Genomic DNA, 23149 nt, shown 5'->3' with positions numbered 1-23149 from the left:
ATCAGTTTATAATTTTTTTTTTACATGTGCAAACTCATTGCGCATGTTTTTATACATGCAAACTTTTAGTAGATCTGGCCCTGAAGGGTTAAAGGCTTGGACTTGCTCTATTTCTGCTCCACCTGAGTCTAATTTGTTGCCTTTCTTCTCTGTCGCTGATGACCATGGTCTTTGTTTTCTTTGCATTCATTTTCATGATGTAGTCTTTCCCTACTTCATTGAGTGCATTGGCCTTTAGATCTCCCTCACCATCATCATCGTCAGAACACTTTAGCTGGTTGATACTGAAGCCACTGATGTCGACACGTCTGAAGTCACTGATATTCCTGAAGATGTTCTCAGTGCATAAACTGAAAAGGCTCGGTGATAGTACACAGCCTTGCTTTGTATGGCCGATAGCGCTTCATTATAAGCTTTAGATCTTTTCCATTTGTTCCAATCTCATCATCTCACGCTTTACAAAAAAAAGACCAAAATGTTATCTTGTGAAACACATTTGACAGGATGTTTTTTTTTTTTTTTTTTTTGTCCAACATCATCTGAACAAACTGTAAATTTAGACGAAGGATGTCTTATCATTTGTTGTGTGCTTTTCTATACTCTGCTTACATTCATGCTAAAAGCTCATACACACACACTGTAAATGTGTCTCCAGATACAAACCACACCCGACCTAAAAGCCTGCTTAGTCTGTCGCTGTCAGCTCTCATCTCTGCAACCATTTACCCCTGCGTGGTCACAGCAGACCACACATGCACAGATATACACGTTTAGGGGGCTGCTTTTTGTGTAGACTTGATGTGTGCCTCTGTATGTGCTGGTTTTTCCATCTGTATTCGAGTGTGTGTGGGTGAGTTTGTGTTTGGGGGAATGTGCTCTGCCCAGTCAGCTGTGCTCTCATCATATTACCAGGGGTTGTTGCGGCACAGCAAATAATTCATGGCCCAGCTAACCAAGCCAAGAGACAAGCAGGCTTGGCTTGTACTGGAAGTCTAACAGAAAGTGATCCCAAGTGTGTGTGAGTGTTTGTGCGAGTGGGTGGAAATAAAAGAGCTTGAGATAGTGTATACAGTTCCGTGCATACAGTGCCTTTGTTGTCAATTTATTTGCATGTCTGTATAAGCGTAAATAAAACACATGTTGTGTAAGTAAATGCATTTAAAATGTGTCAGATCTGTTTCAGTCACCTATGAATCCATAAGGAGAATACTGTCATAAAAAATGTCAGTAATGCATAGTAAAAACAAACTCACAAACAAACTTGGACAGAGTTTGCTTTAATGTGACATGCTGCTGCAAAATGGACAATCTATCCTTGATATGCATAGCAATTTTGTGTTTTGTGTAGGAATGGAGGGTAGGTTGAAGGATGGGGTAAGGGGGTGGGAAATTATAAATTAAACTTCATCCCGCTCCTTTTCGAATGTTGGACTTTCTTTTGTATAATCCTTTTGTTGTTTGGTGTTAATGCAAATTCAAATGAATGAACAATAAATAAAAACAAACCCACAAATAGACAGAAACCCTGATCGCCTTGTCAGGTTATAAAGTTATTGAAATCTAAACTCAACTGTAAAACAACAGATTCCATGTAGTTATTATTTATTTTTAAAAAATTAGAAAAAATGTGTGAAAATGTGAGTACCCCTTTACTACTATCAAAGGACTATAGAAGGTAAGTATCAGCCATGTGGTGCAAAGAGCCCCTGATTTATCATCATCAGCAAGTTTGAGCACTTCCATAAAAGCAGAAGTTGTAACAGTTTGTTGATCTGGCAGGTGTGTGTTAAAACAATTCCAGGTTTTGTTTTGTTTTTTCCAATTTTTTTTCATGACTATGCTGATAGATAGATAGATAGATAGATAGATAGATAGATAGATAGATAGATAGATAGATAGATAGATAGATAGATAGATAGATAGATAGATAGATAGATAGATAGATAGATAGATAGATAGATAGATAGATAGATAGATAGATTTAAGCTGCTTTTTATGTTATGCTTAAAACAACATGAAGCTCATTCTTGTATCAGGGTCTATATGGTAATATTGACAATTCATCTAATGCCACAGTGACTGAGTACAGGACCTGTTTGCAAGCTCCTGTTGGTGGAAAGCTAGTCATGTGTAGGATGGAAACATGCTGACAAACTAATTATTTACATATGTTGATAGGTTTAGTGGTTCAGAAGTTATTAATCATTTTAGATCAGTAGATGGTTTTGGTTGTCAGTGGCTGTTTGGGTCTTCATGAATTAAATGCCAATGTTACGTAAGTATGGTGAATATTTGTCTGTCTTTTTTTCTGTATTATTGTTTTGTTCAGGGCACATTAGATCTCGTGTGGTGTGATATCGTCACCTCTTACAAAGATGTACAAAACAGCCGGTCTATTCCTATATGTTACAGAGGAGTATTTAAAAGTTACATCTGTCCTTTAAGATACCAAGTGTAGATGTTGTATTCAGTGTTTTTAAGGCAAAGCAGTGTTTGTCGTTATTTTAAGTGTGACTTTGAGCTTTTCTATAAGTCAATAGGAAACTTTTCTTACAACTCAACTGCCTTTTGTCCAGTGTAGTGTATACAACACAGTGAATTAAAACCATGGACAAAGACAAAGGACATGAAATGAAAAAAAGTTTACAGCAAGAGCATTGACAGGCTCATCATACAGACAAATTAATACAGAGGACCCAGACATCCATTTACTGGACCACTTTGTCCTCGAGATGGTCCCAGAACCTACTGCAGCTACCAGTAGGTGAAGGTGGGGTATACCCTGGACGTGTCTCCAGTTCAGTATGGAGTGACATAGAAAAACAACCATTAGGGCTGCACGATTGTGGAAAAAAAAAAAAAAAAATCCTGATTTTTTTTTCCTCTAAAAACTCGATTTTCGATTTCGATTTTTGGGTAAAGCTACAAAAGACAACAGAAGTCAGCATGTCGTGTTTGTGAGCAGCCCACAGTGCAAGGCACTGCTCTGACCTAAAATCTGTGATGGTATCATGTGATGAACCCACAGAAGTGTATTTTTACATAATTAAATCTTTATTGAATGAAGTAGAGTATACAAACAATGTATACAACAAGGAAATAACATAAGTTTGCCAGGGGGAATACACTATAATACAGTGTCCAAATCAGAGCAAGTACTTATGTGTTTTTTACAGCCTTTTTGTTTCCAGATTTATCGAAGAGCTTCAAATAAAGTTCAACATCTTTCAAAAAATAAATAATATTTGGTTTTATGTTACAGAACTTACATTTGTGAATGAAAAATTTAGCAAGTAAGAGGACTAAATTAATTATTAATTTTTTTTTTTTTTCTTTCTTTTTGGGGTATCTGGGCCCACAGAAGTGATACGTCACTTGAATGTAAGTCAGTGACAGTCATCAGTCGTGCCCGCGTGCGTGCGTGCGTGCGTGGACCACGTTAATATGAGTGATCTCCATGGGTTCTCTTTAAACTGGGGAATCTGTGCGTGGAACAGACCGACCCAGGACACGCTGGAGGGATTCTATCCCTGGAGCTGGTGGATGTGTGTGGGCAGAGAGAGCTGTCTGGGCTCCTCTGCTGAGGCTGACGGACCCGGTTCGGTACGGATCGTACGTAAGATGAATGATCCGCATGCAGTTCTATTTCAGTTGCGGGATCCGTGCGTGAAGCCACGGCTTACATTGCTATAAGTACTGCAGGCTCATTAACACATTTAAAGTCCGGTCATTACACGGACTTCTGTGACAGACCGCTGTCACTGATAGGAGGAGGAGCCTACGGTAGCCCGCAAGCACGCAGCCCGGAAGCACGAGAGAGATGAAATCGATTTTATGATTTCCCTTTTTTAAAAATCGGCCCAATTAAAAAAAATCCGATTTCGATTTAAAATCGATTAATCGTGCAGCCCTAATTTAACCATTCACTTTCCAATTCACACCAGTGGACAATTCAGAGTGATCAGTTGTTAAGATGCATGTCTTTGGAAGGTGGATTACTGGGAAAGAGCAGGAAAACACACAGAAAGGCCTGGAATTAAACCCAGGATATTCTTGCTGTGAGGCAATAGTAGGCTACTAACTGCACCACTATGACACCGAGTACAGAGGATCCATCAGTGTAATTCTGCCAATTAACCATTCAGTGGGATTCAGGAAAACAAATGAAAAGTCTGCAGTAGAGGTTTACCAATGTAGACAGCATTAAAAGGCTCATTCAGCTCCAAATCACATAAGGACTTCTTTTGGTCTTCTATATTACTTTATTTATCAAATGGCACCATACACAACTAGAGCTACAGATTCATTTCAGTTAAATGATTATTTGTGTGTGTGTGTGTGTGTGTGTGTGTGCATCTTTCAAGTGTTCATGAATGAGGAGCAGTGTATGTTCCTTCAGTTCCTTAACCAGCAGTTCGAGCAAAACATGAAAGTAATGTAGCAACGTTTGTTTTTCTTGAGCTCCAGTTAATAACATAACTCGCAACTGCTGCATATGTTTTGAGTGTTCACTACACTAACATATTAGCATTAGCATTAACTTTTTATTATCTAGTGTTAGCTCTGCTCTCAGCAGTAATGTGGACTGGGTGTTTCTGCTGCAAATGCTGTATCACTGAAGTCGTGCTCTTGTGATAAATGAGCTCAGTACCACAGCGGATGCATTATGCTGTATTTTTTTTTTATAAGTGCTCCCACACTTTAGACATTTTCTGCCTTTTTACTTTATCTCTTCTGAGCAACGTTCCAAGCTGTTTATGGCAATCCTGATGCATCACAATAAGTGTCTGTGTTAAACACAACAGCAGAACCAGCAGCAAAGAAATTTAGGAAATGAAGCTTTGATTCAGGTAATTGTAATAATATTTTTTTTTCAAATTTATTCAAGTCAATTAATTACTCGTTACCCCACCCCCTGAAGGGGAGGCAAAGGGTATTGTTTTTGGTTTGTTTGTTTGTTTATATATTGCCAGTGACCCAGAATAGGTGTCATTACATTTTGGGAAAAGTAGGTCAAAGTTCACATTTTTAACGAATTTTTAAAATCTCTTTTTTCCTTTTTTTTCCCATTTACTTATAATGGGCGAAATTTCGCATGGCTTTAGTCGCAAAACTATTGGTTGAATTCATACCTAATTGGGTTTATAGTAGGCCTGTAACGGTACACAAAATTTTCGGTTCGGTACGTTTTCGGTTTTCAAAGCCACGGTTCGGTTATTTTCGGTTCGGTACGGGAAGAAAGAAAACCCCTCAAAATGTCTTTAATACATTCGAATTTTCTAACATTTTTCCCCCAATTTTTGGACACAATAGAATATAGAAAAACAGGAATAGCATAATTCTGCTTCTGTAAATCAAATAGAGAATAAAATAAATTATTAATATTACTAAATGTATTTTAAACATTAGTATTACACTTTTCCCTGACAGGTACTTTTGAACAAACAACAAAAATCTAATCACAGTTCTGTCAGTTCACATTCTGCATTAAAATATCAACAAAAAAATTCTGCATGTAGTGCAACATTAACAGGAGGGTAAACTGGTATTCTGTTTTAACAAACTGAAGAGCAACATTGACAACAAACTGAACCAAATTATTTATTTTAGGACAGCTAACAAACTGTTTAGGACACTTTGTGTACTCATGTGTGTGCGCGTGTGCGCACACACAAGGTGCGATTTGTCAGGGGGATGGTTTGTTTGTTTGGTTGGTTGTTTTTTTTTTTTGGTCGGAGCCGGGGGGGCGCGGTCCGGTCCGGTCCATAACTAACGTAACTAACGCTGGCGTGAAACGAAAGTGAAACTTTATTTCTATATACTTTCAACGTCCAACTCCGAGTTCTATTCCTCTGGTATACAGCGTGCGTGAGAGACAGACAGACAGAGCTAGTGTGTTTTAGAACTACCGTAGCTCCCAGGGGCCACACAGCGTTCGTCTTATCTCCGTCTCTTTCCTCGTTGTTGTCTTTCACCAGGACCTGAAGTGATCCCAAACTGGACTGTACTGATGGTGGAGGGTCTTCAATCTCTTCCTTCCAGGTTCTCATTATATATATTTTTTTTTTTTACCTTATATCAGCTGCTATTTCATATTTTGGGTCAATGTATGCGTCCTTAAATATGTCCGTGTGAAACTTGCGCGTATTTAAAGTTCCGCATCAAACAATGTCTTTTGTTCCTTTTTCTTTTTCTCAACACTGTGCCGTTTCGGTACAGCTGTGTACCGAACCGAACAGGTGTGTACCGAAACGGTTCGGTTCGGTACATGTACCGTTACAGGCCTGGTTTATAGATTGCCAGTGACCCAGAATAGATGTGGCTACATTTTGGGAACAGTAGGTCAAAGTTTAAATTTTGTAGGAATTTTTTTAAATCTTTGTTTTCTCCCATTTACTTATAATGGGCGAAATTTAAAATGTCTTTAAAAATGTCAATTTTGTTTGAAATTACTTCAAACTTGGCACATATATAGAGGCTATTGATGTGCTGACATCAGCACACGCATAGACATGATGATATCAGCTGGATCGATGCCTAAACTAGAAAAGTACTCAGAGAGTGCAGACCCCCGCCAAGGCAGATAAGCCCCCCCGATCACCACCAAAACTTAATCATTTATTCCTTGTGCCAGTTTCAACATTTGCTAGAAATTTCATCAAAATCCATACATAACTTTTTGAGTTATCTTGCTAAAAGACAGACAGACAGACAGACAAACCCCGATGATAACAGAACCTCCGCTGTCCTTGACGGAGATAAGCTACAATACGTGCAAGGGGCAGGGTTTGTTGTGCCTTGCACCACTTGTTTTCCACATAGGGCCGCCTAGAACCAGTAGTGATGTAATAACAGCATCATTCGCTGAATCTCAAAGGTCCTTTGTAAATGGTGCTATACAGAACCTTTAAAAACAGTACCACATAGAACCATTAGTGGTACTATAAAGCTCCTTTGTCAAATGGTGCCGTCTGGTCAGTCAGGAGGCTTCCTGTTTTACTGACTCATTCACTGAGTATAAAACAAGTGAATAATGAATAAAAGTAAAAAGTGGACAATGATGTTAACAAAATTATTTTCAGGTTAATATGATGATGATTTTGAGTGACATTTCATAAATGCCATAAGATGGGTATTGTGAGCAGCTCCTCCAGTCACTCAATTTAAAGAGTGGAAAGAGCTCAGAGGAACAGAAGCCAGTTCTGTGTCAGTTTTTAAGCTGGTGCCAGGAAATAACAAACACTGGGAACAGGCAAAAGCACTTGCATACTCATTCATTATCTGAACCTGCTTTATCCTCACAAGGGTCACGGGGGTCGCTTGGAGCCTATCCCAGCTACATAGGGGCGAAGGCGGGGTACACCCTGGAGTCGCCAGTTTATCGCAGGGACTTATAGGAACATATAGAGAAAAACAATCACTCTCACATTCACACCTATGGGCAATTTAGATTAACCTATCAGTGCATGTCTTATGATGGTGGGAGGAAGCCGGAGTACCCGGACAGCACCCACGGAGACACGGGGAGAACATGCAAACTCCACACAGAAAGGTCCCACCCCTGTCGACTGGTGTTGGAATCGAACCCAGGACCTTCTTGCTGTGAGGCATGAGTGCTATCCACTGCACCACCCAGCACTTGCATATATTTATGTAAATGTCTTCTTTGTGAATCAGTGCAAGAACAGAATTTCAGCCCAGGTGTTCGGAGCAAACCGGTCAGTTTTTTTGGTCAAGTGCTTAAACTTCCTTATTGTAGATAGTATCGGTAATTCTGTATTCTTCTTTTCAAACTTCTGCACCTTTTTTCAACTATTAGATACAACAGAGTGATGAAAAGGCAAACCAGCACACCCTTCTTAACTCATCATTTAGTCGGCGTTCATATACATAACAGTACTCATCCACGCTGTGAAGTGGCCATTTTGAAGCATTCCTTGTAAAACCTTGCAGTCTAGTTTCCTCCGATGACACAACCATGGCAGGCAGCTCTGTGCACTGAACAGGGCCAAATTAAACTGTAACTAAAAGAACTAAAATGCATTTCACTGAGTCTATTAAAAGACAAGAGGCCAAAAAAGATTAGAAACATAAAGGCGAATAATTCCCTGAAAGTGGGCACAATTGCAAGAGAAAATGTATGAACTAAGTGGGTGTGACCAAATAATTTGAGCAATTTTAGCGACCAGAGAAGTGAGCTAATCCTGGTGGAGCAGATCCAGGAGGTAGAAGAATACATTATAAGAGTAGGAATATCAGCAGGGAAACGCTAGTAATGACCAATCACATCAACCCCTGCGATTCCTTTAAAATGCAGTTGATACAGCAACTCATAAGGGGAGTGATTTAGGATGGTTATTAAACAGCATCTAAAGGCACCGTTACACTGTTTATTATGTTTATTATCACTGAATAATGCCGCTTATATTGGAAAAAAGTTCAGTCACGTATAAATGATGATCCTGTGTGGCAGCAAACATGAAATAAAAAGAAAATAGAGTCTCAGCTTTAAATCCAAATTATATTTTGACAAATGCTTTTGATTCTTCTGGATTCCAGCTCATTCCACTAGTAAACACTTGCTAAACACTAATCCTCACATCAGCAAATGTGTTTATGTGATTACAGAGGCATGTTTTATATCATCATCCCCAACTAAAGTTTTTAATGTTTGATTAGTGTCTAGTCAGTGTATTAAATCCTCTGAGTAGGATTTAAAATTCCACTTAATATCTGTTGTGAGATAAAACACATAAAACATATTAAAAATTTGTAAAATGGCATCTGCTTCTCCTTACTGAAGAAATAAAGAATCTTTAAAAATGTAGTACTGATTGTTTCACTTTTCATACTACTGCAAGTGGCACATAGAGTTGGACTGTCACAGTTGATCCAGCTAATTTTGTTTGTAGTTCCAAATGTCGAGCTGAAAGGGTGGGTAGGGGTCTTCCATAAATGCATCCCTCGGACTGGTTCAGTTACCTTGGCGTAGTCTCTGACTGGTTCATTCTCAGACAGGAAATCTGGTTCCAGAGCTGTATTAAAACGTAGCATTAGTTAGCATAGCGTCTAGTCTGTCTCATCTAAAGAAGAAAACCAGTAGTGAATAAAGTAATCTTTTTTTTTTTTTTTTTTTTTTTTTTTAAACAGAGCCACTTCAAGTGGTTATGCATCATAAAAACATTTATTCTGTAGCCACACTGCAGTGCAGTGCAAGTGGCTCTATTTTGCGCAATTTGTAACTTTTTAACATTTTCTAGTGTCGTATTTGACCATACCACTGGACAGTAATCCAAGACTGACAATACTAAGGTTTGAAACACCAATTTACTTAAACTAGGTGACATAAAAGCTGCACACCTTTTTACAAAAGAAACAGCATTTCCCATCTTGGTTGTCATATTATCAATCTGTTTAGTCTAAGACAATTTGTTATCTAACGTAACTCCCAGTAATTTTGTTTCATTGATCCAACTCCATGTCTTTTACTGCTGAATCAATGTTGTAGAAGATGACTGTGTTTCCACGGTAACAACGGAGCCTCTGAACGTCGAAATGGGTCATATCTGATGACCATGAAAAGATGACAAACTGCATTTTACACCAATTATTTACATGTATTGATAGGATTAGTGGATCAGCAGGTATTAAACAGTTTAGATCAGTAGATGCTTTTGCTCACCAGTGGATGTTTGGGTCTTCATGGGTTAATTATGTCTTATTGCCTACCAGCATCTTGGTTGGTGTTACAATGGTACTGAATTACCTACCAGTGTGTATAGATGTATCAGAGACTCTCAAAGACTGCAAGGGAAGCTCGGCTTCCCCTAAAATTATGAAAATTAAATGGTCAAATATGTACGGTTGTGTTGACATTTCATTGACTACAAATGTGTTAGAACATGTTCATCTCAAAGACGAGTTCGTTCAGAATCAGCTTTATCACAAATCAACAGACTCGATGTTGTTCACTTCTCATACATTCCTGTTGCACTGTTTTCTCATACGATCTCTGCTCAATGCATTTGCCTGTAGACGCTCAGCGTCCATGCACTTCAATGGGACTGAGTGGAACAGTTTTTTTCATTGCCTCAAAACTGGATGGTAATTGGATAAATGGCACGATGTTGTCCCGCCCCCGGACGCTCAGCATCTCTGGGGGTGAATGGAGCTGTGGGTGGAGCTCAGCTGGGCTGGACGCCAGGCTTCCATGTGCTGATTGGAGGATCAGTTGAAAGGCTGAATCCCATTAGATTGACAGCTATTTTGAGACTAACTCCTTCACTGACGCAGTTCAGTTTAATACCGTCGTGCATTCTGCTGTGAAATCAAGAGAGAAACCACTACGAAATTACTTGTTCATTTCTTGCACTGTAAATAAAACACACTCATTTTACTTCCTTGTTTCAATTAAACATAATTTCAGCGTTTACTTGGTACGATAAGGTCACTGACCATTTTCTTCAAAAGGATCGGAGGGCCGAATTTATGTTCAAGTGACCTGACTTTTTTTTTTTTTTTGATGTAAGCCAACAATGAGCTTCCCCTCTCTGAAAGACGAGCAGCCGCGACTGAGATGTATACTGTAATGGCATGGATCTATGGCAACTATAGCCAATGGCAAAGCAAACAGCATTCTAGAAGGTTGATCCATCTGTGAACCAGCACAAGCACCAGCCCAGAAATAGCACCAGGATTACATTGGACAAATGTTAAAACATCCTGAAAGTGTCAAACTTTGCACTGATATTCTGGGGAGTGACACAGACACATACACAAACCCTGATTCACAGCTACACATTCATCCAACAAATTACAACACAGCTGTGCCACAAGGATAATAGTGTATATCAGAACAGGGCAGAGGCAGAGTCAGTTCAGTTAACCCCACTTATGTTTTCACAGGAAGTAATGCAGTGGCTTTAGTCCACCTGTAACATAACAAATCTGTAAAAGTTTGCAAAGTCATGAAAGCGTCTTTGTTTTTGCCCTTTTATAACCAAGCTCTGGCCTGTCTGCACCTCTGTACAAAAGATTACTTGTTTGAGAACTTCACAAAAGTTCACAGAACATGATTTAATTTATCTGCTTTCAGAAGAAATATTTTTGTTTGCATGGGTCACTGTGGGAAATATACAAGGCTGAAATCCTAAACTTATTGTTGCTTGATTTAGTACATTTTCTTTATTTTGGTATTTTTTGGTAGAGGTTAATATGACTATGTGACTATGAGGGGATTTATGAGCACAGATAAAAAGTCAACATAAGGTTTCTAAAGGATTCATCTAATCAGAGGATATTGAGCAGAGCAATATATCGTCGCAGTCGGGCAGAAACCTCTTATGTCCAAAACACTTATTTTTTAGGAAACTGGAAAAGCAATGTATATTCTAAATAAATGAAAGGCATTAACAAGCTGTTTTCAACACTTTTCATTGGTTAAATATTTCTAAAACTGTCAGGCCAACATGATGACTGACCAATAGAACTGTTTCAAGGCAAAAAACAAAAAAGACCAAAAATGGAGTTAAGAGGTTTCTGCCCGACAGCGACAATATACATGTTCTCACTTTTATTGTTTGCATCACTACAAACATGCACATTATAAATGAATAATTGCAACTGAAAGTAATTTCCAAATAATTATTTTGGAAATCCAATAATACCACAGTGTTTTACAAACAACTCACTGAACCGTATCTTTCCTTGTAAGGGAAATGATAGAAACTCTCTATTTTCTAGTCATTAGTATTTTGCTTGGTTTGTTCATGCACCCTTAATTCCCAATTACAATATTTCTGACAGTAACTGAAGGCAATGCAATACTTAATCAGGCTTTACAGGCTACAACAGGGATTTCCAAATGCCTGATGGGATACATGTTACAATATAGTATGTATAAATCCTCCAGATTCTCTACAGAGATTATTAGGCTTATGAGGGATAATGCTTTTGCTTGGATCTCAGTGTGCTTGAGGCAATTATGAAGAAGGCTGTGAAGATGAGTGCAGCATGATATCCCTGGCTCAAACCCTGTCAGGCTACTTGTCAAGACAAAATCTGCAGCACTCATTTATGTTGGGAGGTCCAGGTCAGGATGGGGGCATTTTATCCAGAGATAATAGTGTAGCTGAGTGAGGAATATTGTTTTTATACTGTCATTTTTTACTGAGATGACGGACAAGTAGAGGTACTTTAATGCTCTAAACTTCAGATAAAAATTGAAATGTGCTGATCGTTTGATGGTAATGAAGTAAAATCTCATCGGTTTCACTGTGGATTGAAATGACGGACGGCCTGTGGATCATTGTTCTTTTATAGAGACTAGTAAAATTAACAATGAAACTAAGTACTGACTTCAGAGGTCAGACAGGTCATCTAATGCAATCTAATGCACTTAACCGTTTAACTCCAGTGCAATAAATGAAAGCACACTCAATTTGTTAACTTGATTTTTATGTTACGGGAAATTCAAACACGTTATTACTTTTATACTTTATGTCAGAATGGGATACATGAACCAAATCATTTTACTGATAATTTTGATCTGTACCAAGACCAACACTTTTGGTCAGAACAAAGAGCTAGTGGGTGGTGCATTGCCTTGGGGAGGTTTCACACAAATGTAATGGTGATTGGAATGAAAGTCCCACTGGAGACCAGAGAGAAGAATGTAGTCCACTTTATGACCACATGGCTAAACCATGATGTTCTGCTTTCTGTTGTTCATTATAACTATGGTAGGAGGCATCTGTTTATCAGTAGGTAGGTGTGGTGGCCAAGTGGTAAGGCTTTTGGTTTTGTAAAGCAAAGATCATGGGTTCAGCCCCCATCCATTTTGTGTGGTCCAAAGAACCACCCTGCTTAGAACATGGATCTGTGTGTGCACAATAACAACAGTGGAAAAACAAGCAGTGGCAGGGGGTCTGAAATTGCTCATCCTTCCAGACCTGAACCCCATCTTTGAAATGTGCTGGAGAATTCTTTATGCGGTGGTCTGACTATACCCACCATTAATATGAAATCTTGATGAGAGGGAGGTGTCTGTTTTGTATGTCACATCCCACACAGTAGACATGGTGGCCAAATGGTAAGGTGTTGGTCTTATAAACCAAAGATCATCGGTTCAACCCCGATCCATACCTTCCTTGAATCAATACAAGGTTCCGGAAACATCTTCCCAACACAATAGAGCTGAGCTGCTTTTTCTAGAGTTGTTGCATGTAGATATTCAATCTTTTATACTTTTTATGGTTGTGACTGAATGTTGTGTGCTACTAATGTAGGTGTGGTGGCTAAGTGGTAAGGCTTGTAAACCAAACATCGTGGGTTCGACCCCCATCCATGCCTTCAATATGGCAGATTACCTCAACCTTTCATGGAATCCACAGAGAACATCCATGTTTGGTTTGTTTGCTCACACTCCAGCAGCAAAACTATTGGTTGAAATCATACCAAGTTTGGTTTATAGACCGGGAGTGACCCAGAATAGAGCTCATCACATTTTGATAAAATTTTAAATTTTGTATGATTTTTTTTTTTTTTTTCCCAATTTACTTATAAAGGGTGAAACTTTTCTGTTGCAGCAAAACTGTCTGTCGAATTCATACCACATTGACTTCATAGATTGCCAGTGACCCACAGTGGATCTCATTATATTTTGGGAACAGTAGGTCAAAGTTCAGTTATTTCATCAATTTTTAAAATCTTCCCATTTACTTACAACAGGCAAAATATGTGTGAGGGGCGGGGTTTGTCGTCCCTGGGACCACTTGTTACTTTGTGTAATGAAGCCGCACCTGAAACATCTAATCCAGGGGTAAAAATCGGTGTATGACCTGCAGTAGATCCAAGTTGTGTGTGTTGTGTTGTACAAGCTTTGTGATTGGTTAAAGCTTTCTGCAGACTGGTTCTAAGGTGACTCATCTGTGCCCTGTCCTGACCTGTGACCCCAGACCTCCTCCCTGACCCTCACCTGTCCAGATGGACCTCCTCACCTTAATCTGACTAGATGTACCCCTCAGCTGTCTTTATGTGCCCCCCCCCCCCCACCCTACTACATTCTTATAGATGGGAACTAGGAAGAATCTTTATTTTGTCAGTATGGGTTCACACATGTACACATGCACCACACACTGAAATTTGTCTTCTGCCTTTAACCCATCGCTAGATCATGCATGCATCACACACTGCATACTAGGAGCAGTGGGCTGGTTAAGTGACTTGCTCAAGGGCACATCAGCCAACAACTCTCCACCAGTCCAGGGAACTGAAGTGGCAGCCCAGAGGTCACAAGCCGACTCTCCGGCCATCTAGGCTGCAGCTGCCTACATCAGCAAATGGATGTCCGTCAGTCCTGGTCTCATCTGTAGCCTGTCCGTCCATAGGAATGGATCTGTCTTTCACTGTGGTTCTCCTTGAGGTTTCTCTTTTCCTACTAGGTTTTTTGGAGTTTTTCCTTACCGAGAAGGAGGGTGTAAGGACGGGGGATGCCTGGAACAATAATCCATTTGCTTCACTGACTGTTTAACTAATTATTTGACTGGTTGCTTATTTTCATATTCCACAAATTCTGTAAAGCCCTGTGAGGCGACCTTGTGATATTGGGCTCAGCAAATAAAATAAAATTGAAATGAATTAAAAAGAAACAGTAGAGCATTCAAAGAAATGCCAACAAATGGCTGGTCTTTCACAGAGGACTTGTAGCTATTCAGTTTATTGTGAATTAAAGATAATCAGCACTAACATGTAATTAAAGTGTGTAGATATCACAATCCCTTATAGACCATCTTATTATAGAAACACAAAGGAGCATCCTTTTTTATTTTTGCTGCTGTCAAAAAGTACAGCACATCTTCACCGACTGCAGACAGTTTCATCTGGCTTTCTATTCTTGAATGAAATATTCATCATGCAGAACCTATAGGAAAAATAGGGATGATTGACAGCTCTCGACTGCTCTGGGTTCAGAGGTTGTATTCTGCTATTATTAAGGCACAGATGGTTATATAGGCCAGAGCAGCTGTACCTGCAGAAAAAAAATACCCTCCACCCATTATAGCGATGTTCTTGCAGTTGACTCACTGTGCTTTGTTGAAGACACTGCCAATTAAAATGCACATTTAACCTTAAAAAAAAAAAAAAAAAAAAAAAAAAAAAACTAGGAGGAATTATATAGAATATAATGTGGACATATTTTCAAGGAGACATAATCACACAGTTTAACCCTGATGAAAGCAAGCATGAACTCTGTACTGACTGTTTGAATGAGTCATATCCTCGTTCACTGTATTTTGAGCCTTTACCCCTTTATACTTAATAAGATGTTTAGATTAATGCAGTGAATCAAATATTGTATACAAAAGAGGTCACTGTACAGCTACATTTTTTGCTCAGATCTGAGTTTCTTGTTTGATTGTCATGAGCTGACCTGCATGTACACAAGAATAAAGAAAATATCCTGTAGCACGCTGTTACACAGAAGTAAACATACAGACAACTGGGGTCGGTATTTACAGTTTCTTTTAAAAGTTGATGTGATGTGGAAGCTAGTGGATTTGTTAGCAGGAGAAATAGGGTCTACATTTTTAATTATAGTTTTATATGGAGGGATGGATGCTGCTTCTCGAAAGAAGTGTATGCGGATGAGAACATTTCTTGTTGTTAAAACAACTGACTGCTTGTGAACTAGCCCGTGCAGCCAGGCAGGAGGTGACCAATATCTACAGAATGAGGCAGAGGCAATGTCCAGGAAGTTTTTTTCTTCTTTTATTTGAGCACCATGTTCACCAACACACACAAAAAGACACCAACAACAGCCTCCTTATATACAAACTCTCCTTATATACAGACTTCATTAAGTATTGGCATGACATTTTACAGATAATGTAATAAATAAACACATAAATGCACAACACATATATACGTGCAACCCATTACCAATAAATATACAATTCATAAATATATACAAATACCATTTACAAATGCCCATAAATAATTTACATGCATATTTAAATTAAAATCCAAACAATAAAGAACCCCAGTGAGAATCTTTGGAATGTGTTGGACAAAGCTTTATAGTTTCTTACTATAACCACCATTAAACTAAATCTTGGTGAGATCTTTTTGTCCCATTACTGATGGAAGGCATGGTGGCCAAGTGGTAAGGCGTTGGTCTCGTAAACCAAAGATCATGGGTTCAACCCCCATCCGTGCCTTCATTATATCAATGCAAGGTTCAGTTACAAACCAAAAACAATTTAAGGCACCACAACAGATGTTCATGTTTGTCAGTGCTCACATCTGAGGTACCTCATCCTCTAGAGCAGGGGTCGGCAACCCTGGTCCTACAGAGCCACTATCCTGCATGTTTTAGATGTATCCCTCTTCCAACACACCAGATTCAAACGATAAGCCTATCATCACGCTCTGCAGAAGCCCGGTAATGACCATCAGGTGTGTTGGAAGAAGGAAACGTCTAAAACATGCAGGATAGTGGCTCTGTAGGACCAGGGTTGCCGACCCCTGCTCTAGAGCCACTATCCTGCATGTTTTAGATGTATCCCTCTTCCAGCACATCTGATTCAAGTGGTAAGCCTATCATCAAGCTCTGCAGAAGCTTGATAACAACCTTCAGGTGTGTTGGAAGGAGGATACATCTAAAACATGGAGGAGAGTAGCTCTCAAGGACAAGGCTGTGGGAAGTAGGGGTGCATAGGGTGCTGCAGCCCCCCCACAGATCACGGGGCAAAGCATTCCAAATGTATAAATTAAATAATTAAAGTCGTTGATAAATCAATAGAGCTATGATCTAATTAATTTTTGTTGGTTAGTATTCTAATGTCAATTTAATTTAGACTGAGGTTTTTCATTGTAGATTGAAGATTTCCTAGTTAACATGGGCATGACCAAAAAGAGACTGACGCACCTCACACTCATGCACGTGCACGCAGACATTGTGGAACAGCTGGACATGAAGAAGATGGTGAAAACTTTCATCAGTGTTACCTCGGATCGCAAAAAGACATTTGGAGCGTCAGCTTAAGGTACGTGCACCAGCTACAACAGTAAACCCGGAGTGCAATTTGTGAAAAATGCAAAGGTAGAAATGCCTCTGTAAAGTTTATAAAAATAAATGACAATAAGCAAGTAGTATGTGAAGAGCCTCCTTTTGACCTAATGAAAAAAACATGCATATAAACTGTAAATTGTGGGAAAACACTGTTGTTTAGAACGTAATAAAATGTGACCAACAGTAACCCTTTCAGAACCACGGACAGCACCATTCACACTCCTGTCTCCTGTCGCAGACTCACCCGTCAGTGTCTGATCTGATCGCTGTTTTCATCCCAAAAAAATATCCTAGCATTTCTATTGTCAATCAGTGAAGGACTTTTAATGAGCGGGGAGACAATTCATTTTCCATCCCACATCAACTCACACTCAGACTGGGCATAAACAGGCCTAGACCTACTCATTATCACCTCACTTTGAAGAAACATATGTTTGTTCTTTTCCTTGAATATTATTTATCAGTAGTTCATGTTCTTAAAGTAGTCTGTTTTGTAAATCTTGCTTTCTGCAGCCAGTAGCCAACACAGCCACTAGTTGTGTGTTAGCCTGTGCTTCGGATTATTTTCTACTTTGCGAGTGAATAGTTGTTGGTACTTGCTGCAGTATTGTGTAAATCTGGCTTTTCTATGAGCCAGTGCTCAGTCAGTCACTCATTTGTCCTATATTTTGCATAGCCTGTGGTTTTTAAAAATTATTCATCTATCTTACACAAGTAATATGGCATTAATAGTCAAACAATGTATTTTCATCACTTGAAAAAGTTAACTGATTTTGCGTCACCATTGGTATGATCTTCACAGCACCCCCCATTTGAAATGGGTTCCCATGGCTATGCTCGAGGACCAGGGTTGGGCACCCTTTTTTTCCAGAGCAGGGGAGCCCAACCCTGGTCCTCAAGAGCTACTATCCTGCATGTTTTAGTTGTGTCCCTCTTCCAACACACCTGACAGTCATTGTCAGTCTTCTGCAGACCTTGATGATAGGCTTATCATTTAAATCAAATGTGTTGCAAGAGGGATACATCTAAAACATGCAGGATTGTAGATCTCAAGGACCAGGACTGGGCACCCTTGCTTTAGAGTTTCTGCACATGTATTACACAGTCCACCTAAGAAAAAATATTCTCTCCATTTTCAAGCTTTTCTCCTTTTTATACTCCTTTTTATGACTGAATGTCATGCCATACCACTGTTGACGTGGTGGCCAAGTGGTAAGGCGTTGATCTTGTAAACCAAAGCTCATGGGTTCAACCCCCATCCATGCCTTAAGTAGAACTATATCTTAAGGGTCCTGTGAATGTAGGTCTCTGTATGTGTACAGAATAATAACAGAGGGAAAAAATGGAATATCATCAGCATAAGATGCATCTTTGAAATCATACACCACATTTAGTCACTTACCTTTCTAGAGCTGAACCCCAGTGAGACTCTTTCGAATGTGCTGGAGAAAACTTTATACAACAGTCTGACTATACCCACCATTAATACTTTGTGAGATCTTGTCTGTTTTATTTGTCGTGATTCTCAGGTGTGGTGGCCAAGTGGTAAGGTGCTGGTCTTGTAAACCAAAGATCATGGGTTCAACCCCCATCCATGCCTTCACTGAATCAACACAAGGTTCAAACTGGAAACATCTTTAATCACCACAGCTAATGTTTGTCTGTGAATTTGATGCTCATTATATCTCTGACCTCAGGGGCCTGTACTTCTTGTGTTTTTGCACATGGATTACACAGTCCAGCTTAAACAAGACCTTCTCTCCATATTCAATCTTTGCATCTTCTTCTGCCAAAGACTAGCGTTCTACCCAGGAATCCTGTAGATTAAAAATTAGATAATGGACATTCCCCAAAGCCAGGGGTCAGCAACTCTAGTCCTAGAGAGCCAGTACCCTGCATGTTTTAGATGTATCCCTCTTCCAACATACCTGATTCAAATGATAAGCCTATCATCAAGCTCTGCAGAAGCCTGATAATGACAATCTGGTGTGCTGGAAGAGGGAAACATCTAAAATATGCAGGATAGTGGCTCTCTAGGACCAGGGTTGCAGACCCCTGCCCAAAGCCATAAGGATCTTCAGTGTTTTCCACCGTTACAGCATCTAATGAAGGTGATGCATGTATCCTTGAGAAAACACATGCACACATGCACATGCATTTGCAAACTTTATTTATAAATAGATAATGCGGGAGGTCCATTATAGTACATTAGTATCACTTATGTAATTGAAGTAATAGAGTGCAAATAACCATATGACAGCTATTTTGTTATTTATGCAATCAAATGATGCAGTGAATGGATGTGTTGCTTGCATTCTTACATGTTGTTACTCGGTTACGTTTAGGCATAAGACTTCATGGTTAAAGATAAAAGCTAACCTTTCAGAACATTAACCATGTAATAGAAAGCCATGAAAATCCGCACTGTCCCGTGCACTTTTATGCCGATGACACAGTCCTGTATGCCATCACTCCCACTACCACCAGGCATTCAATGTACAGTTTGCTGTCAATCACTTGCAGACCACTTTGTTTAATCCAAAATAATTTCTTAATTCCTAAAACACCAAATATGTTCATTTCACATATACAAGAATCACAGACATGCCTAATTGTGTCTACATCGTAAATCAGGGGTGGGCAACCTGTGGCTTCGGGGCCACATATGGCTCTTGGGCCCTTTTCCAGTGGCTCAGTGTCACTTTGTCAAAAAACCATATGGAAATGATTTTTTTTTTTTTTTTTTTTTTTTTTTTACAGATTTGCCATTGCAATATAGTGATTGTGACATTATGCAGCTGTAAAAATGCAGACTCTACTTCAAATGAATTTAAATAATAATAATAACAGTAGCAAAATTAGACTACTTTTCAATTTTATAACACTAAAGGTATTCATCTGTATTCTCCATTGCAAAGAAAGCTTTCACTTACCAGTTGGTTTTTGCATCAAACAAAAAATAATGACAAAAATCTCTGTTTTCTTTAGTTTTGTTATTTCTTTGTAGTTCTGTAAATCCACTTAAACTTTGATTTATTTTCCACATATTCTGTACAAACTAAACCTAAAGAGCTATTTAAACAGCCACCAGTTTGAGGAATGTTTAAGGGCATCTTTTGGCTCCAGACAGTTTTGTTTTTCTTTTTCTGTCCTATAATGGCTCTTTAGATTGTTGACCCATGCCTTAAATGGTGATATTTTGGAAGGTGATTAGTAAATTAATCTTTAAATTGAACATAAAAAATATACAAATGCAGGAAATACGCAAAGTGCAAATTGGACTCCGTCAGCAGAATGTGCTTGTTTTTTGAGAACAGAAAAAACGTTATGCAATCTATTGTATTTATAATATTCAAATATAAGGATCTTGGGTGCCACCACCATGAAACCACGTGATATAAACCACCACAGTTCTCTGTAATAGATTACATGAGAAAAGTTCTGCACACATCATTATGAGCTACACAAAAACATTGGCTGGATGCACCTGTCAACTACTAGATGCCTTCACATTTTCACTTTCAGGTATGAGACCTGTTACGACCCATAGGTGGGTCTGGGTGTCACTCTGTGGGTGTGTCCATTTTTCTTTGGTGTGAGTGGATAATGTGTTCACGGTGCTGAGCCAGATTACCCCCTGTGATTGGAGTAGCAGCTGGAGGCGGACCTTTAAAGACCGCGGAGCTGGGCCGGACCGATGTCACGTTTCCTCTACTCCCAACCCCGCCTTCATTCTGCCAGTGTTCCTGGTTCAGCAGTAGGGGTGGGCTGCCCTTTTTCTTTTGTCTCGTTTTCTCCTGTTTTTGGTAAGGGAGGTTAGATCTTGTATTTTGGTTTCTTTATTTTGCAGGTCAGCTTCATTTCTTGGTAGTAGAGTTTTGTTCGTTGTTTTGGCCAGAGCCCACCCCGAAGTTTCAGTTGCCTTTTTGTCCAGTTTTCAGTATCTTATTTTGCACCATGTAAATAAATCACTTTTTGTTAAACATGCACAACCTGTGTCTGGGGTTTCTCTCTGTGGCTTGGGAGTGAGGAAAGGTGACCACACTTTTCATGTTGCACCCTAGGGTCCCCTAGCCGGGACGTAACAAACCATTTGGCCGAATTAGCGCCATATTTAACACCTTTACTTGAGCACAGAGCTCTTCTTCATTACAGCAGGTGACAAGAGAGGCTAGTTTCATGAATTCCTCATATTAACACCTAACAGGGGAACAGGTGTTTGGTATCTCTCCGTCCCCCTCACACATAAAAGATCAATCTCAGTGAGACATCCTGAATAAATAAAGAAATCGAAGCTTTTCACTTGGGTGTACGTCATAGTAGGTGTATACTATACCTGGGTGTTAACGGGTGCGATCTACATTAAAATACATCAAATATTTCACCTGTTTTATTATTCTACTTTCATATCTATCTATAATCCCGGACAATGTCATTAGTTTGTACAATCAGCCCATATAATAGAGGCTTCCATTACTAAAAGCCTTTTCAGAATTAAAGGGGTCATATTTTGCTAAACCCACTTTTATTAGTCTTTGGTACATTTATTTGTGTATTCTGGCCCTAATAGTTCAAAACATTTGAATTTGAACCCTCCAGGTGCTGCAAAGTTATCTTTATATTAATTCTGGCAAAAATCGAGTGGATTTCTACAACCCATTTCAATTCCTGCTTAATTTGTTACATTTTATAGTTACGTCACGACATTTGCACATATAAGGTCAAGACTTCTGATGCACATTTCTCAGAGTACGACATAATTGTTTGTCAGCAGCAGCGGTTGTAGTCCATACTGAAAATATGTCCAAAATTCGAGCCAGTTGCCTAAAATGTTCAGCTGTTGGTTGAACGAGACAGAGCAGCACAGCCAACAACCTGGAAGAGGTGGGGCATGAAGTGGTTCATTTGCATTTAAAGGGCCAGCGCTCAAAATGACCTTTCTGGTGTCATTACTCAGAAATAGGGTTGAAGATGGACCTGTGGAGTTGAATTAATGAAGAATTCAGACCCAAGCAGAGCATTTACAGTTTATGTAGACCACAGGGAAATGTTTTAAAATGCATAATTCCATTTCTAAAAGCAAAATATCACTCCTTTAATGTGAGTGTGTTTAGTGTTAAGGTGAGCTGTTCAGTGGTTTCAGTTCATTTCAGTTCACTACCGCTCATCGTAATTGCTTGTTCATGTGAAGTCTGTGTTGAAGGTTGTACAGGAGATGATTTGTTGACATTAGCTTTAAAAAAAAAAAAAACCTGTAGATGGATGCCCCACGTAATGGACAGATTTTATGAGATGTTGGCATGAAAAAAAAAACATCCTTTCAAACTGACTATTATTGCGACCGGCAGTGGTGAAGGGTGAATTAGTTGGAAAATTGTCAAATTACAAACACAGTGGAGTGGAAAAACTTCACTTTCTTTACATGCTGTAACATTTTTTCGAAGCATGAAGTAATAGCAGAGCAACACAGATTATTTTTTCTTACAAAAGAGACATTAAAATAGTATTTTGTTGTCATACATGGGTTTTTTTTTTTTTCTTTCTTTTTTTTTTTTTTATCTTCAGACCACACCATATTGCATTGAGCAGAACAGAACAAAATTAGGTGCTGAACAAGAAACGGGTGCGTTTTTTTTTTTGTTTTTTTTTTTTTTAACAGGAGGACAGTCTAAATAAATGAATAAAACCTGTAAAAAAAAAAAGTCAATTTGTACAAAGTGTACATCATAAATTATAAAGCATCTATTTTATGAAAAGGAATCAATACCAGTAATATAAAGAAGCAGTCCAGTCACCTGGAGAGCAGCATTGCACAGCATGTGGACAAAATCATCATTTAGACCTTTATTGTCTAGGCCTTTATCATGTCCAAGATATTGATTAGCTGTTCAGAAGGATTTGTGCATCTTCACCTTTAAAAGAAAAATAAAGAGACTAAAATATAGGTGGCATCTGAGAGTTGGCTGAAATACTCTTTAATAATTCAAAATTCACTTCTAAAGTGAACATGAAAAAGGCGGCTGACTTTTTCTAAAGATGTTATAAATGCTGCTCAGGGCCTGTTCAACCTCAGTGCCA

General features: G+C 39.0%; 4 non-coding genes across 4 annotated transcripts; all 4 read left to right on the top strand.

Annotated features, from left to right (window-relative positions):
- Window positions 1-13073: 13073 nt before the first annotated feature.
- trnai-uau (transfer RNA isoleucine (anticodon UAU)) lies at window positions 13074-13145 on the top strand. The gene has a single exon. It is a non-coding gene; the product is annotated as a tRNA-Ile (tRNA).
- Window positions 13146-16145: 3000 nt separating this feature from the next.
- Window positions 16146-16217, top strand: trnat-cgu (transfer RNA threonine (anticodon CGU)). Its single transcript has one exon. It is a non-coding gene; the product is annotated as a tRNA-Thr (tRNA).
- Window positions 16218-18266: 2049 nt separating this feature from the next.
- trnat-ugu (transfer RNA threonine (anticodon UGU)) lies at window positions 18267-18338 on the top strand. The gene has a single exon. It is a non-coding gene; the product is annotated as a tRNA-Thr (tRNA).
- Window positions 18339-18599: 261 nt separating this feature from the next.
- On the top strand, window positions 18600-18671 carry trnat-ugu (transfer RNA threonine (anticodon UGU)). The gene has a single exon. It is a non-coding gene; the product is annotated as a tRNA-Thr (tRNA).
- The last annotated feature ends 4478 nt before the right edge of the window (window positions 18672-23149 follow it).

Source organism: Sphaeramia orbicularis, chromosome 10 (assembly GCF_902148855.1).
Source record: "Sphaeramia orbicularis chromosome 10, fSphaOr1.1, whole genome shotgun sequence".
NCBI classification, from domain to species: domain Eukaryota; kingdom Metazoa; phylum Chordata; class Actinopteri; order Kurtiformes; family Apogonidae; genus Sphaeramia; species Sphaeramia orbicularis.
The sequence above is the reverse complement of the archived record's forward strand: the minus strand, read 5'-3'. Positions and strand labels throughout refer to the sequence as shown.